Source organism: Anser brachyrhynchus (genome assembly GCF_964034855.1).
Source record: "Anser brachyrhynchus genome assembly, chromosome: 17".
NCBI classification, from domain to species: Eukaryota; Metazoa; Chordata; class Aves; order Anseriformes; family Anatidae; genus Anser; species Anser brachyrhynchus.
The window spans coordinates 6,161,598-6,178,892 of record NC_137710.1 but is presented as its reverse complement, the minus strand read 5'-3'; the positions used below and the strand labels follow the sequence as shown (position 1 = coordinate 6,178,892).

General features: G+C 35.6%; 1 long non-coding RNA gene across 3 annotated transcripts in view; it reads left to right on the top strand.

The window, feature by feature from the left end:
• LOC308179466 overlaps nt 1–17,295 on the top strand; it is a 246,443-nt gene that overhangs the window by 66,435 nt on the left and 162,713 nt on the right. Inside the window, exon 3 of one of the 3 annotated variants that reach the window (XR_013940391.1) lies at nt 5,999–6,416. The exons of the other annotated variants lie outside the window; for them this stretch is intronic. This is a non-coding gene — a long non-coding RNA (uncharacterized lncRNA). Of the gene's footprint in view, nt 1–5,998; nt 6,417–17,295 lie in introns of those variants that run through there. 3 annotated transcript variants of the gene reach the window in all.

Sequence of the window (17,295 nt, the reverse complement as noted above, 5' to 3'; positions counted from 1 at the left end):
ACCACAAAACAACTAGCTTTATGTATATAATACAGACTAAATGTAATTTATATGTGATAAAGTCCCTGTTGAATTCTTGTGTTTGTACAAGGGAATGATCTGTTCAATGCTGTGTTGTAGTTTGATGCATCTTCATGTGTCAATATGAAAAAAGATCAGAAGGTAATCTTAAATGTACCTTATGACTCTAAAATTCCTCTGAATTTTAATTATTTATGGACCATGACAACTATCTTTGCAGTTTAATCCAATTGCTTGTTAATGAGAGAATATTGTAAATCATGCAAGACACCTTTGAGATTACGAACATTACAGCGTAGTGGAGAATACAACCACTGTAAAAGAAAAAGGACATTCACACTTTTGATGAGTTATGACTACCCATAAACACTTTCAGAATATGTAGTATACTTGCTGGCACTTCTCCTAAACTACAGTTCTGTATATTCACAAATTGCTGCTGAGGAGGGTAGGCCTGAGTTACAAGAGGTTGCAGTTAGGAGGTTTTCTGGGGTCAGTTAAGCAAAGCTGCGGCTCTCCCTGGTCTTGGCGATAATATTGTATCAAGTAGGAGCTTGGGCTACAGATATCCAGACTGTACTCAGTGCTAACATTTCTGTGATTCATCACTCTGTAGGGATGATGCTTTTCTGTACTTTCTTTCCTTAAATATTTCCTTGCATTGAGGCAAATCTGAAAGAAAATTTCAGTAAACTTTTGTGTATTAGAAGGGTGTTCTTATCATTACATAATCAGTTACTACAGGGGAAATGTCAGAGTCCATGATCCCCAAATCTGTGCATTCAGAATCTAGTGAAATTCAGAAGTAAAAGTTGCACTAGAGTTTTATATAAATTCTTTTCAGAATGAAGAATTCATCTTTTCCCTTGAAGAGTCTCAGAATAAGATAAGGGGATTTTGATAATTTTCTTTTCTTTATAGCTCTCCCAAGCAAATTAATCCAAAGAAAGAATAACTGACAGCATGACAAATTAAATTATCCACAGATGATATATCTGACAAGTGTGTGAACATTGTCACAATAGGCTAATAATGGTAAAATATTAGCACTCAGCCAAAGGCAGAGTGACCTGTGCTCCTTTTTTGGCTACAGACTGCATTTGAAGTTGGATAGTCTTCTGCATAGCTTATTTGATCAGACAATAATTCAACAGACCACTTATGAAATCATTATTTTGAAAATAGATTGTGAAATTTTTCACAGACACTACAGATTCAGAAAACTTAATATATGAAAAGTATCCTATGTGTTTTTAAAATAGTATTTCTCTACCTAATTAAAAAGGGGAAAGAAGGTGGATAGTGCCATGTAACATGGTCTACCACTTTGCTATTACCTATCTGTGTGACTCCACAGTATTTAGTTTCAAAAGCTTTGACCTTCGATATTGAGGGCAGTTTTTATGCTCCTACGTTGTCTTCTATTTTACTAGATTCTCATAAGCATGTGCTCTGTGACATGTATATTTCTAGCTCTAACAATCAACTTCTGAAATTTAGGGACTCATTTTGATTTATATCCACGTTTTACTTTATAAGATGGAAGGTGATAAGTTAGCAAATGTAGGTTGGAAGTACAAGGTGGTAGTTTGGAAACTCTAGGTTTTGGGTGATGCTCACAAATTCGTGCAAATAAGAGGAACACAAGCAATAGGTGTACGAGGAATAAAAGCAACAATGTAACAACTATTTAATTTATCAACACAAACCAAATTTTGGTTCAGTTAAAAACTTCTGTTCAAATTATGTTGCCTCCAGCTTTTTGAAAGAACAGCTGTTTAGTCCATACAGCTAAGCCTCCTACGTGCTATTCAAAGTCTGTAAATATGACAGATTAAGATGTTTTTGGTAGCCTTTATAGAAATCATGAAAATGTACTTAATCTAAAATGCAGCAAGATCCAGGAAAGGAATTTGGGTAAATTAATTCAACTCTCATCAGATTTTAGGATTTTTTTTCTTAACCTTCCACTGTATGGAACTAAAAAAAAAAAATAACACAGACAAGAAAATAATAATTTAAAATCTACACTTGGTTTCTTTTGAGTTTACTGTAAGGTGCATGTAAATTTCTTGAAGACAAGGAAGTGAAAGTTATTTCTTTGCCATGTAGAAGTAGCAAGACGAAGGGAAATCTTGAGATAAGACCTACCACTCTTCATAACTCGACAGTGAGTAACATATCTTGGCCACAAGTCTGTTTCTTATCTCACACCTAACAAGTCATCTGTTGATTGTGTCAGTACAATTAGTTGGAAAACAAGCTGCAGTTTCTAGATCAGACAACTGACACAGTCTGGAAAAAGAAAAGACTGTCCTTTTAATAACTTTCATTAACCTGATAGCCATCCTATTTCATGTCTTAATGTTCGTTTCTAAAGTGACTCTGTATGTCCTGAAACTTACTTGAAAGAATTGAATTATTTTTAGCATTATAAAGGCAAAAGTCCAGAACCACCATGCCAGCTACTCTTTATTATCAGATGGAAAAAACAGTCATTAATCATCATTATAGTAAAATCACACTTTAAATATAGTGTGCACATTAATCTAAGCACCAAATTAAAAAGCCTGTATTGCCAAGTGAAAACCAAGAATTTAATCTTCTGTTCTTTATATAGCAAACAGATCTTCTATATCAGAGAAATTCCTGTGTATGAACTAGCTGATGAAAAAAGAACCTACAAAACCGCCATGTTTAATGGGGCAGATTGCAAATTAAGAAGTTAATGATTCCAGGTCGCTTATATGAGGATGATACTGTTTGGCTCCAGTGTTCTCAATGCTTATTTCAACTTTCCTGTGCTGTTGCAGGTTTGCTTGCTTTAAACAATAAGCTGTATTTCATTTCATTTCAGTAGTGTAGAGGAAAAGAAGATGAACGGTCCATACTGCAGGGCTCTTCTGAACAATACTAACCCATAATTACTTGGAAGTCCTTGGTAGATTGGCATTCTTTCTCCTTCTTGAATTTGTTATTCTTTTCTTTTCTTTGAAAATTGTTTCTCTACACGAATAGCAAAGAAGCTACTCTAACTAGAGGTGCAAAAAGTATATTATAAGTCTTTTTGTCTACCTAGAATTGTTTGCTAACTTCCCATCCAGTTTTGCTTTCATCTTGTTTTGCACTAATTTGGCCAGTTATTTTTCTGATAATATTTTTGGCTGAATTTCTATGGAGCTAGCTCAAACATCTTTGTCTCTCCTTTTTCTTCTCTTACGGACAAAAAAAAAAAAAAACACACTTCTGAAACCTTTGGGTTTATAAGCTACTGAATTCCTGAAGTTTTTCTGATAATATGACAATAGAAACATCCATGGTATTAGTCCCCAGCCTCTCAGTTCAGTTGCATTTTGATTGAGGCCCTTAATGCTGCCAAAGTTTATCTCCATTCGGTCAGGCCAGAAGAATATTGAGTTACTGTTGACTCTGTCCTCACAATGCTGGAGGGGATGAGGTGTCCTTCCATACGGTGCAGCAACACTTCAGCATGCCTGAAAATCTACTCCTAGTGTTTGCCTATCTTCTTTGAACAGGCAGGTGGGCGGTATGCTATGTAAGCAAGGATGAGAATTAATGGCAAGGATGACATCTTGGCAGAGGAACTAGCCTTTCTTCCAGAGAGACAAAGCACATCTATTTCTAAGCTTGTACTGGATATGTTTCTTTCATCTGCATGAGTTCATATTCAGTGAAAGGTTTATTGTACTACTAGTTCATTACGTTCTGATTTTATCGTACAGTAAGATGATGACTAAGGTGATGAAAAGGCAGGTAAATTCAAGGTAAACTTTTGTTGGATATTATGTCTATAGGCATTTCTTATCCAGTGACTGAAGACCATGTTAATAAAACGACATACAACACAGATAAGAGTACAATGTGCAGCATAATGGTACCGACTGTGACTGAAACATAAGCAAGATCACTAGCTACGTCAGTGTCACATCGAATTATCATGCTGGTTTAGGTTTTAATATTTGCTAAATTTGATGGATGTAGATAGTGCTTTGTGAGGTGATAATATGGAGATTTTTTATATACATATTTAACAGTAAAGATAAAAACAATAAGCAGGCACAACTGAAAAATATTTTCTTTCAATTTTTTTGGGCATGTTTCACAAGAATGTCTTTGACTCTTTGTAGATGCTACATTTTAGTTATCTGAACATCACATTTTTCTTAGCTTTGAAAACAATGGAATGTTCCCTCATTATGAACATTTCCTGGATTCTAGAATAGACAACATAAAAAAATGATCTGTGAATAACAGTGAAGGTAGTTTATGTATTTATATATGTAGTTAATAATAAATTAGTTTATAATAAATTCTTCCTTGTTGCTTTTGGAAAGCGTAGAGGTAGTTGGACTGACCAGTCTGCCACATACGCACATGCACCTCCAAATGAGAAACGTATCAGATTTAAAACTTTTTTTTTCTGGCCAAAAACAAGTATGAGAGTTCAAAAGGTAATTTCCTTTTAAATTGCAAGAAGAAAGAAAAGGACATCAAAAAACAGATCAAAAAAGAGATTACTACAAAAAGATGTCCTGATAAATGTGAATCACTGGCAAAGTTGTATTGATTTTTCTGTTAGAACTAGCTGCCTCTGATGCCTGATAACGAGTAATATGTAACCTTAAAAACAAAATATTTATACGTTGCATGACTGTTAAGGGATAAATCACACACATTTAATGCACACATTTAAAGTGATTCTGTGTTTACATAGTACAGTTTTTGTCTTTTTAATGCCCAGTCTCTGACTTGAGACTTTCTTTTGTAACTTTTAACTCCTAGACCCTTTCCTTTTTTGTTTGGTTATTATGGGAGTTCATTTTGCCTTTTTTTGCCAGTTGTTTCAACATGGGAATGATTTATAGTGGGCAGATTTTTTTTCTTGTAGTATTATTAAGAATATAAATCAATAGTATTATTAAGGATATAAGTCTTTGGATGTGCTTTCCAGAACTATTCATAAAAAAAAAAAAAAGTCATAGACAATCCTAGCACAACAGCAAGCAGTTTTCAGACTCAGTAAATTATATCAGAGGGATATGTTGCAACTAGTTGACGGCAAGCGCTAATAAGCATGGTAATTTACTTGGATTAGGTGATTTAACTAAATGAAGCATATGCACACTAAAAACATTCTACCAGCGTGCGTTTGCTTTATTAGCATATATGAATGTGTTAGTAAACTGATTTTTAATTTTTGTACTGTTAGTAGACTTTTTCTCATCATGCAAGCCAGGTCATAGGGGAGGATCTTCTCTTGGCAATGACACAAAGGAAATCTGGGTGTTGTACTAGATCGCAATACTTATGGTACACCACTGCAAAACAATGGCAAATGCCATGGCCTGTCTCACAACACACTTCTAGAGTCAGTCAAGACACATTACATGACTCCATCCTCATCTGCTAGTTATAGTCATTAGCTTCAAGTAATCTAGTTTGGAAATCAGTATGGGTGTGGATCACTAGAATGATCAGAGGAAAAAAAAATCATATTTTATAAGGAAAAGCTAGAAGATGGTGAGTTTTATATCCTGGATAGAATAAACCTAGCAAACCTTGTTTGCTACTTGAACATGCATCAGAGGCTTCATGCCATGGAGGAAGAAGGCTATTGAAGTTGAAAGACAGCGCTGGCAAAATATCAACTGGACATAAATCAGTAATGAATATATTTGGATAGGAAGTAGCAAGATATTTGTTCTCTAAATGTATACAATTGCATAAAATTCTCCAATGAATCAGAGCAGCCCTTATCAGTCAAATTTTGATTCTAAAACATGCAGGAATTCTCCAGTTACTGAGCAGAACCCCCAGATTTCCATCTCCCTTCCTTTTGAGATAATAAATATCTCTTTTGATTGCTGTGTGAGCCAACCATGCCACTTGCTCGCAATTTGATTTTGTGTTGATAGAGAATATGTTAAACATGTACTTTCTCTTTATGATCTTATAGGGTGAAGAAACTTTCTAGTAACTGACGTTTTTGCATAGCCTGAACGTTTTACTTCTATCAGTCTCTCAGCAGGCAACGCTGAAACAGGGCTGACAGAAAACCTTGAAGGTGGTAGAAGCTACACAAAAGATCATCTTGGTTTTTTTTTTTTATTTTCTCCAAGTAATAATGACAGAAAAATGATGAATCTCTGTATCTACTGCTCTATGGAATTTAAAACCTTTTGCTAAGAATATGTTTGAGAAAATGTGACTATTTTAAAGCTGATCCTGGGATTTTGTAGGCACCTCAGGAGCTTCTTACACAAGATCAAATCCTTAGAAGGGATTTGTCCAGGAATACAAAGATAGGTGGTAACCTGTTTATAAACAGTATCACAAACCCTGAGGAAGAGCTCCAAGAGTTGTGCAGCTTTGCTTTTCCACTGAAATGCCAGAAAACTCCCAAAGCACTGCTGAGGACTTATCTAACTGCAAGGGAGTAAACCACTTGGTAGCCCATGGGCAAACAAAGCAGAGCAAAATAATAATTGGTTTGAGTGGCAGATCGATTGCATTATTATACTGTACTTGTGGCACAGAGAAACAGATCAAAAACACAATTGTAAACAGCTATTTTATATTTCAAGGGTTTCCATGCTGATGTTACCAACAAGGCAAAACACAATGTGTAAAGAATGACAGCATTGTTCTTTCTATTTCATAAATAACTTTAGCATATGACTCCAATACTTAGAGAAGAATTGGTACAAGTTCAGTCTATATATTAATGTTGAAAATGGGAGTTTGCTTTTGAAGCATAAGTTCTCCTAAGGTTTTTTTTTTTCTTTTTAATAAAACAGAAAGCTCAATAAGCTATTGCAAATCCTGCAGAGTTTTAGGAGACCAGGGTGACATATCTACGCTAATTCTTGAGAGAGGCTTCTTAATCTCTCAGGCATTATTCCTTGAGAACAGAATGCCCTGATAAAATAATTTATAATTTTCCCTTAGAAATCTAAGCAGCAGAACATTCTGTTCCCTTACTTCTGTACACTGAAATGGTAATATTTATCAGAAAACTAATTTTCCTGAGCACAGACCAGATTTTTCCATAGATGAGGTGATTTTCAGGCCTGTGCTGTGTGATGGCTCTGATCTGCTCTACAGTAGATCCTGCAGAGCTAGCATTTAAGTACTTATGTGCAGCGTCAGATTGTGAAATACAAGGACACTTTTAGTCATTTTGGATGTGAAAAAGGCCAAATAATCAACGCAAGTATCTCAAATTTGTCATCGACATTTACAGACTTTATTATTAAAGTATCAGCATTACAAAGTGAATGTTGACAGCTCTTGGTCTGGTACAGCACTGGATTAAATAGGGTTGACTAAGCTCCTCATACAGGACATGTGGAGTGCTCTGAGTTTCAGTCTTCCTACATCTGTTTCCAGAAAAATGGCTGTTGTTAACATGCTAGATTGAACAGCTAGACAGCTAGATTGAAACCATTAGGTTATATATTCTCCATTAAAATTTTCTAATGGCCTAACCTCCCTCACAATTTCATGTTTTACATACAATAGTCTGTAAATTCAACTTTTCACAATTGTCTTATCTCAAAGGCAGAAGTGCCTGGAAAGTGCCAGATATATAGAAATTATCTTATGATATTCTTCTGCTAATGCTGAAAGGTGAACTATAAAAAGTTCAAAATACTCTGTGGTGTTCTATGGTTGCTACAGCCCTCGCCTTCAACTCTTAATAAGAAAGCTTCTAGTATATTTTGGAAAAAAAATAAATCAGTCACATAAAACAGCAGTTTAGCTAAGCTTCTTAATGTAAGATGTTGATGTTTGTTTTACAAATTAGCATGGGCTTAAAAGTGCTTTACCTTATTACCACATGAACAGATTTTTATAACAGTTATTAGTGTAAAGTAGCCTGAAAGTACAGCAGTAGTTATAACAGTAAAGAGCATCTTTGTCCGTTGTCTTTTCTGGCTTCACGTTCTGTGGCTTTTAAGTTCTTTTAGGTGTGATTATGCATCTCTAGAAATAGTTCAGCATCAATATCTTTAGAGGGAAACAACTGCTCTTATCTTTCATTGTTTTGTGGATTGGGCATTTTAATTCTTCACCTCATTCAGCTTTCGGGGAACAATTCTGATTTACTCTTTCGTAAGGACAGCTAGACTGAAACCAGTTTTAAGTGATAGCATTGCCTTGTTGCAAGACGCACAGAGTAATAGAACTGCTGATATAAGAAATAATATGAATTTTTCTGGAGGCCACATTCATGAAAGTGTAATTTGAAACACAGCAAAATTGAAACTCCAGAATTTCAAATTGATGGGAATTTGATGGGAATTTCAGTGTCTTTCAGAAGATTATATTTCTCTAAATCCAGATATTTGAGTAGGAATTAGGCCTCAACCAAAGCGGTCCAAATTATCTTTTATTTTCAGGAGAGATTAGTCTCTGTTTTAGAAAGTTATACTCCAGCATGAGAACTCTATGGAAAAGATCATTCTCTATTATAAAAGGAGCAACTTGGTTTATCTTCCCTGCTAAATAAGCAAATCTTCCCCGCTGAATTCCTTGAGCTTTTCTTTGAGAGCAGCTACGTGGTGGTTCTCAGTGCCTTCCAGCCGTGGTCTACTTGGAATGCATAGCGTAAATTCCAAAAAGCTGAAGTTTATTAAAGGGATTAGCACAAGCAACCTTTAACCCTAGCAGAGTAACTTCAAACCTTTAATGCTCAAATCTGCATTTAGTTTTAGCAGTCAAGGCTCATCTGTAGTTTGCAATTCAAATTCTGACATTTGCTTTTGTTATTGCTTTTTGTTGCTGTTGCTGTGGAGTTTGAATTTCTCTCCTGTGCTATGGGAAATAGGTAGAAGCTTTCAAGCGGCATCACAGAAGCATAGGTGGATAGGGCTCTCTGTGCAGCAACTATTGTGTATGGTAATTATACAAGTGATGCATGATTTTTGGTTTTGAGTGTTAGCTTGATGAATTCTGCTACTTTTTCCAGTTACCATAAACACAATATTTTGTGTTTATGGTAACTTGTGGGGCCCTTCTCTTCTAACCACAAGATTCTCTCCAAATAAATGGTTTTTTTGTTTGTCTGTTTTGCTCATCCCACTGATTGTCACCATGCATATTGGTCTCTTAGAAGAACTCTTAAAATCACCTTGATGTACTTGGAAGTCATTGTTTGTATTGCTGTTTGCCTCGCATCTTACTTAAACTTCTCACATTCTTGATCTATCAGATCTTAGCTATTCCTTTGTGCTTGGAATCTGTTGGTAAGTAGTAGTTTCACAAAACTGCCCAAGATAGCCTGCAGCCAAAAGCTGATGTTCCCAGGCAGCCTACACCTGCTGTCAAGAGCTGTTCTCCACCACAACTAGTCAGAAAAATAAATGCACATAACTGCCTGCTTATTGTACGCCAGTCCCTAAATTATAGTTATTATAGTGCTCGCGTAGTCACTACACCAGTTAGAGCTAAGCCTAGGATGAGCAACAGAGTAACTGAAGTTATCTGACTGTGCTAGGCACTTCCTCATTTAGCACATTTTTTGCTCCTGTTTTTCTGTTTCATTGATTGGTATTATTTTCAAAACACTAGTACCACATGCAAATTTTTTTTGATGATTTATAATTTTTATCATAGTTCACTAACATTTAACGTCTTTCAGGCTCTTAGATGAAAAGCAATAGGTGTCAATATTGGCCAGTATTTCATATTGTGTGCAATATTCCGGGCTAAACTGAGGAGTGACCAGTTACTGGTGATTTCTGCAAATGGTTCAGGCAATATTGCAGGCAACTGAATTTGAAAATTATCACCCATGTAAAACTATTTAAAACTAGAAAGAAACTGAAAAATGTCATTTGCATCTGACTAAGTTCTAGCTGAATCTATCGTATGAAAATCCTGCCAGAACCAATATTAAAATATTGTTTGACAATATATGTAAACTCTGTAGGATACACAACAGAATGAAAGATAAAAATCAGAACTAAAAGTATCCTACAACAATCGTGGTCTGTAAGATATTTTTCTTATCAGATGTTATACATGTGCAGTTAATAGTCTGAAACTTCATGAATACTAATCTTGAGACATCAAAGTAAGACTACTGTGTAGAACGGCGAGCTAATCTCTGAATTCAATATACACAGTGTACTTTTAATTTAGATAATGAAAGGCGTAAGGGTTTCAACCAGTATAAATTTTGCATAGAGGTAAAAGAATTGATAGTTTTTACTATCCCGATTTACTCTGATGGAAATGCTGCAGCACCACATTCTTTCTCTTTAACCCTAAAGCTTTTAATCTTTTTATAACGTCTATTTTATAAATGGATCACTGATGCTTTTAAGCTGGTGTTTTAGGGTACCACTGCCAGACACATCACTCCTGGAAATTTTACTGATTTCAGTGCATATTTTACTTAAGAAGGACAACTAGAAACTGTCTTGTTCTAAAGCACCCGGGCCTTGTTTTCTAACATGATTTAAAGCTTTGTGTTAGGAATTGAGTCTCCAGTCTAAGACCTCTTTTTCAAGAAACGAGTCAGACCTATTTTTCAAGGAGTAGATGCTCTTAAAGATGTTTCAGACTTTGCTTTTTTGAAAATCCTTTCACTGAACACAAATGAAAGCTGAGTAGCACTTTGGAGAAGCTCGTTTACTTTGGCACCTTTATTTGAACCTGTGCTGCTCTTGATACTGCTGCTGCTCCAGCCTTGGTGTGCTCCCGGTGATCTTTGTCTCTTACAGTAGATGAAGAACAGATCTATATTCTTGCTAGTGGTATAGGAACCCTGGGTTTGTTTGCTGCAGCTCACTTTACGTAATTGAGAAGATAAGATGTACACAAAGTAAAATTAAGATTTCAGCAAAACATTACAGGGATTGAGTTTATATTTGATAGCCAAAAGATTCTTTTCTGTCCATAGGTAGCTGGTAATTAAACAGGAAGACAGTAAATAAGCAATAAGACAACCATATGATGTTTTGTAAGGATTAAGTTGTAATTTAAAACATAATTTCTACGTTATTCTTGGCAGATTAGTTGTTAATAGAAATGTATTTTCAAAGCTGGGCATGTTTTCATATCAAAATTTACAAAATATGGAAAATACTCCAATTAGGCATTTTCTTTCTCAAAAATAACATATGGTACATATGTGATTTTGTTGGTTTAAATGTTCAATTACAGTGCACTATGTAGTGTGAAGTCTATGTACTAAGAGTGGAAACTATAAGTAAATAATTAAAAACTTAAGAAAAAGAGGAAGAGCAACCAACCCCCTGGAAACATAAGCACGTCTGTTTTTTTTTTCTTCAGAAGAATTTATCTTTTTAAATATATATAAATGCTGGATAAAATTGGACTAAAATAGCTTGAAGACAGCGCACACATGGCTGTAAGTAGAGATTTGATTAATGATCTCCATAGAAAAAAAAAAAGACATACCTCACAGCCATTGAACAGCTCAGTCTTAGAGAATGGAAAATAAAAGTTAGTTCCACCTGGCAGTGCTCTCATGCACAATGTAATGAACCAGTGAGTAATTAAATAGGAGAAGAATGGATGCAGGACATTTTTGGGAAATAGTTGAAAAATCAGCTATTCTTTTCAAGCAACTTGGACAAAAAAGTTGAGCTAATTGCCTGTTGGAATAAGCTGGCATAATTTCAGCAGTTTTTGAATGGCAATAATGGAGTTGTTATTAATGAACCATAAGAAAGAATCTGGCCTTTGGTATCTGTTGATAAAGATATAATTGAATCATTATGAGTTTTAATTCTAAAGTGCATAATGCCATGTACCACCCCCAAAAAAAACTTAAAAATAAAAGTAATACAGTTGTTTCATACCAAATTAAACAGTTCACAGTCCTGCAGATATATGTGCGAAGGTACCACAAGCATGGCAAGAAAGCTTTACTTGCATTATTGGCTGAGTTATACATTCCTGCTGTAATGGCATCGTGTAAAGTAAATTGTCTCTAGCAAACAACAGTCAGACTGGATGAGAGACGTACAGCTATTTTTATGATCAAAATTACAGCTGAAAACGAGAAGTTATATTCTTTTGTCAGTGTAGATACCTAGTGTTTTGCAGAGCTTGAAAGCAAATGTGCCTTTCCTGGTCCAGAGTTTTAATACACCACTTGAATCTTGTCATCTGTCACTTATAAAACTCACTCTCAAACCTGAAAGCGTGGAAAGGACCAAGTTGTAAAGCATTATGTGATACATCATTAAAGTATGTGAAAACTGCCAGGTGTTGCTGAACACCCTCTGCTCATGCTGTCCTTAGTGGGATGCAAGCGTGTGCTACCTCTCAAGATCAAATTTAATTTCTCTACTTTTCCATCTTACACCGATGAGACTATAAAATACCAGGACAGAGTTTATTATCAAGTTGGCTGTTAACTAGCAGATGTTCCATAACAATAACAAAGACTGCAGATTATAAATTGTCTGACTATTAACATATATCTCAGTATTTACAATAATGCATTGTAGCTAACTGCTGTCTCTCTGCAACATCTTTAGCCTAAAGGTTCTATATGTAAGAAAGAGGGAGCCAGGGCAGTGTTTGGTAAATTGTAGTCATGTAGGCATTCAGCTTTACTAGAGAACATGACAGTAGTTGTTCCACAACATCGACCAACTGAAATAATTGTATGTCGTCTTATACAACAAAACGGCAAATTTCTAAAGCCAGTATTATCTCTCTTCATTTCTGCAGTACTTTTTTCCGTTGTGAAATCTGCCTCAGTTACTAGGAAATGTGCTTTTCTCTGAGCGTAAAACAAATTGAAGAGAGAGCCCACAGAAGACAATTTTGGAGTTCATAACCCAAGCTGTAGCACGAAAAGTAATTTATAGATAACAAACCATTAACCTTGAAGAGGGGAAGGTCAGCAAACTGGCAGCACTTTTAATAAAAAGCTGTGTGGGAAGAGAAGAGCAATATCTCAAACCCATCACAAACACGTGAAATGCTATGATCGTTTTACACCTCAGTAAGCAGTGCTCCTTAAAGAATTCACCTTATGAAATAAATTAGATTGAATTGTATAGGAACATACCAAAGGCTCATGACTGTAAACTTCTGCTAATAATATCCTGAAAGTTGTGATGAGTGCAAGTGTGTGTGTAAGCGTTTTAAACGAATTAAAAATAGAGTACATGGGTACTGCTACTTGACTGCTAATAGAAATACTCTTGTCGATTTCCTTGCATGTACTGCCATCTAAGCACTGCCGGCTTCAGGAATTTAACTATTTATAATGATCTGCTTACAATCAGTTAATGTAAAACTCTTTTGATCCTGTTTCTTCCCTGTGGCTCTAGAGCACTTAAATTGTATACATTCCACCAAGTGATACCATTGGCTTCTCAGCGTTTTGGCAGCATCTGCCAGTAAATTTTCACAACAACTGGGCAACTACTGTTCAAGTAAGACTATATTTCAGATAAAATTCAAGTATTGATATTCTGAATAATTCAAAATTCCAGTAAATTTGACAAGAGTCAAAGTTACATGAAACTTACAAGGAAACATTTAGAAATAAATGCCCCCTCTAATATTGTTCTTTGGACACTCTGTATGTTCTGTTCATTTAGATTACAAACTAGGATGAGAGTCCTATTCTTTCTACTTGTCAGCTCAGTCTCAGTTAACAAACAAATTTAGGGAATCCAGAAGCAAACTATCTTAGTTAGCAAGCTGGTGAATTGTTTTTCCTAGTTTTCTAGTATGTCTTTTTCTGCTGTCTGAATGCTTGAAAACACATAAAAAGGTGAAGTTCCTCAAAGATAGCCCTGCTTTGGGGAAAAAAAAAAAGGGGGGGGGGGGGTTAAATGGAAATGTCAGTAATACTTCTTCCACCTTCATTCTCTTCAGATAGCTGTTACTATCTGGGCAACTATAAGCTTTTTTTAGCCGTATGGTTGCCGTGATTTTGCAACTATATATTTTTCAAAAGGAGGGAGAAAAAATAAAGAAAAAGGCCCAAAATCTCAGCACAACTGCCAGAGACAGAATTAACTTTCTACGTGAAGATTGTGTACTGCTCTCCTAAATATAAAATATTACAAAATGTTTATATTAATTCCTTGTAATTGTGACATAACTGCAATCCAAATAACAATATTCATTATTTAATATTATTTAAGTAAGTAGATTTGCAACAAATGTAAAGGTAGATAAATAATGACAGTAACTCAGATAAAGTTGCGTATAGGAAACGCACCACAGCTTAACCACTTGTGTACAATCCAAGAGATTCCTACAGTCTTCAGTGATGGCTTTACCCCAGCAGTAACTGAGAGACTTAACCAGGGACACAGGACTGCCCTGGATGGTGACATAGGAGTTAACTGGTTAGGATACCCATAGCATTGACCCCAGAAAAAGCCATCTATGCCCCAGTCAGCAGGTGTAACGCAGGAGGATGCAGAGCACAGAAGCAGGGAAGGTGTTGTTGCTTGGGCTGGACTGAATGGAGAATCTGGAAGCAGGAAAGGAGCTGCCTTAGTGCCATTCAGGGAATTCCCTCATCCATCAGGTTACTGCCAGGGCATAGGAACTCAACCGAGTTTATAATCCTCTGTTGGAGAAGCGAAATGTTTCACTCAATTGTTGTCTTTTCTATTTAGGTAGATAGATCATAATTTGTAACTGATTTTACATCCCGGTTAGAGGTGATGAATAGAGGATTACAGCATGGAAGTAATGCCTTATCGGATATTCAGCAATAAGAACTACAAGCCTCTTAGTTTGATCTTGATTCTGTGCAGCGTATCAGAACAAATTTTAAAGAAAAGAGAAAAATCAAGAGATAAATGCAATTTGTGGCTGACAGAAAGTTAAGGGAGTTTGCCAGTCATGAAGACAGCTATATTACCCTATGGTAAGGATAAAATTCCTTGTTGCCTGTAGTAGTAGAAGAGGGTTTCAGTTTAATAACTGCAAAGTCATGCCTTAGGGCCTAACAATGAGGATGTCTGTCTACAAGAGAAAAGGAGAAGGTCCTGAATTGCATTGATGGATGATAATATAACTGTCAGTGAGAGCTGAGCAAGGGAAAGGACCTTTGTATGCATTAAGTGAATTAGTGTCCCCAGGGACACGAATCCTTGCTTTAAAGCACAGAATACAGTTAACATCCTGGAAAAGTCCAGAACTAATGTTTAAAAATAAATAAACAAAAATGGCACCTAACATTTTCTGATACTGAAAGATTCAAGAACAGTGGTAATAACTCTGTTTTTCTCTTTTTCTAAGTGTATTATATATTTTGAATCTTTTGCTATTTTGTATACAACTGTTTTAAGATAATGAGTTTTTCTGTGGCTGGTGATGTTTGTATCTAATTCCGTTCATGTCAATGGCTGATTTTGTGGGGGTTTGACACAGTGACCTGGCAGAGTCCTCTGCTGTTCTTGTCTTTTAAGTCGGTAGCACTACACTGATATTCATCAACATAGGATTTGGACCAATGAACAATACAGCTGATGCATAAGTCGTCTTTTTACACAACAACGTTTTAAAGCAGAATGGTACTGAATACACAGAAAGTGTGAAAGAACAGACTAATAGTTGCCATCAATCTCCATTTATCCTGGATGACGAGTGCATTATAAAACATAGGCAATGACAGTAATCTAGTGGAGATAATAGATAACTACTGTTTAGAAAGTCATTTTTTTGCTCTTAACTACCTCAACTGATAGCCCACTACATAAGTATATTCAATGTTTCCCCCCATCCTTTTAAATAGGTGAAAGTCTAGATATTCTGTAGTGCATACTCAAGAGGTAGTGATCATAGGTGCTGTTATGCTGTTATACTGTTATGCTGTTGCTGCTAAATATATAGCCCCTGGGACAGTAGGTAACATTTTTATTTTCATCTTCCCTAAACAGTTATATACACAAAATACCATAATCAAGCCTGTGATACACTATGCTTGTGTATTGCATAGGAGTTAGCAGTAATAAGAACTTCATCAAATACCACAAGAACTGTTGGTCTTTAAGGGAGAATATCAGCATTATATACTCCTCATTTATGATCTGCTTGGAAATACATTATTCCATTATGATATAATGATTAATAAGCATGTAAAAGTAATTACACTAGTTGGGTTTGTAGTTGGTTTAATAACGGAGAGATGTTCATCCTATACTATCAGCAGAAGATGGACATGGGAATTTAATTAAGCAGATCTGACTTAAAACAAATGACAAAGCTACTATGTGCCATCTGAGCCAATGGACCTAAATGTGTGCATGTTTACAGGCTACTTTGATTGTGAATATCTTACTATACAGTGCAGTTTCACTAATACTGGCTATGGTAATTTATTAATCATATGGATATACCTAGCAGGAATCTTATTGCATTGATTTAAACATAAAATCATTCTCATTCTTAAAGAGAAAAGTGGCTTCAACAACCAAAGGATTATTGCAAATCATTTTTTACAGCATTTCATTACTTCTTGCAAAAGGAAGAAAAGGGAAAAATGATCTACTGGAAGCTTTTCAAAGCCTTAAATATCTGGAAACCATACTCCCCTATGGGTGGGAAGCTTATTTCCAGCTCACGTGACAGTGCTGCTGCTTATATTCAGCTCAGATGACATCTTGATGCAGTTATAGACAGCGTGAAAGCTTTGTGATACATGGAAAAAGTAGTAGTCTAGCTCAGTAGCCTGTACAACATTGGTAATAAGCAGGTAATTATGGAAGAAGAAAAACCACGGGCAAATGTGCAATATCCCTCTGATACTCCTCCAGCCTTCTATTATTTTGTCCCAGGAAGTAAAATAAATAGAATATCATTTCTATGGATTCATCTGGTTATCAGACCGAAATTATCATTTTCTTTTTTTTTTTTTTTCCTGTTGACAGGGCTCTTGCCTTCAGCTATCTAGAAAGTTAAAAGACTGGCAACTTTCCAGTTTCAATCTGCTTTCTCTCTCTCTCTCTCTTTTTTCTTTTTTTCTTTTTTTTTTTTTTTATGCTACGGTTGGCTATCTCATCGGTGTTTGTAATTTCACAGATGCTCTGAATTGTCTTCTATCTTGTCTGGTCTACAGATTTTGGCTTGCGAAAATCCTGTAGTCTTTCAGAAAACCAACCATCTTTAGAATAGCATTCTTTTATTTCACATTGTTGTCACTTGTTTTCCATGCTTTAGGAACAGCTTTCAGTTCAGAAAAAGGGTTGGAAATAATTATACTACTTGCATAATTTAGGTGAAATTAGTGTTGGT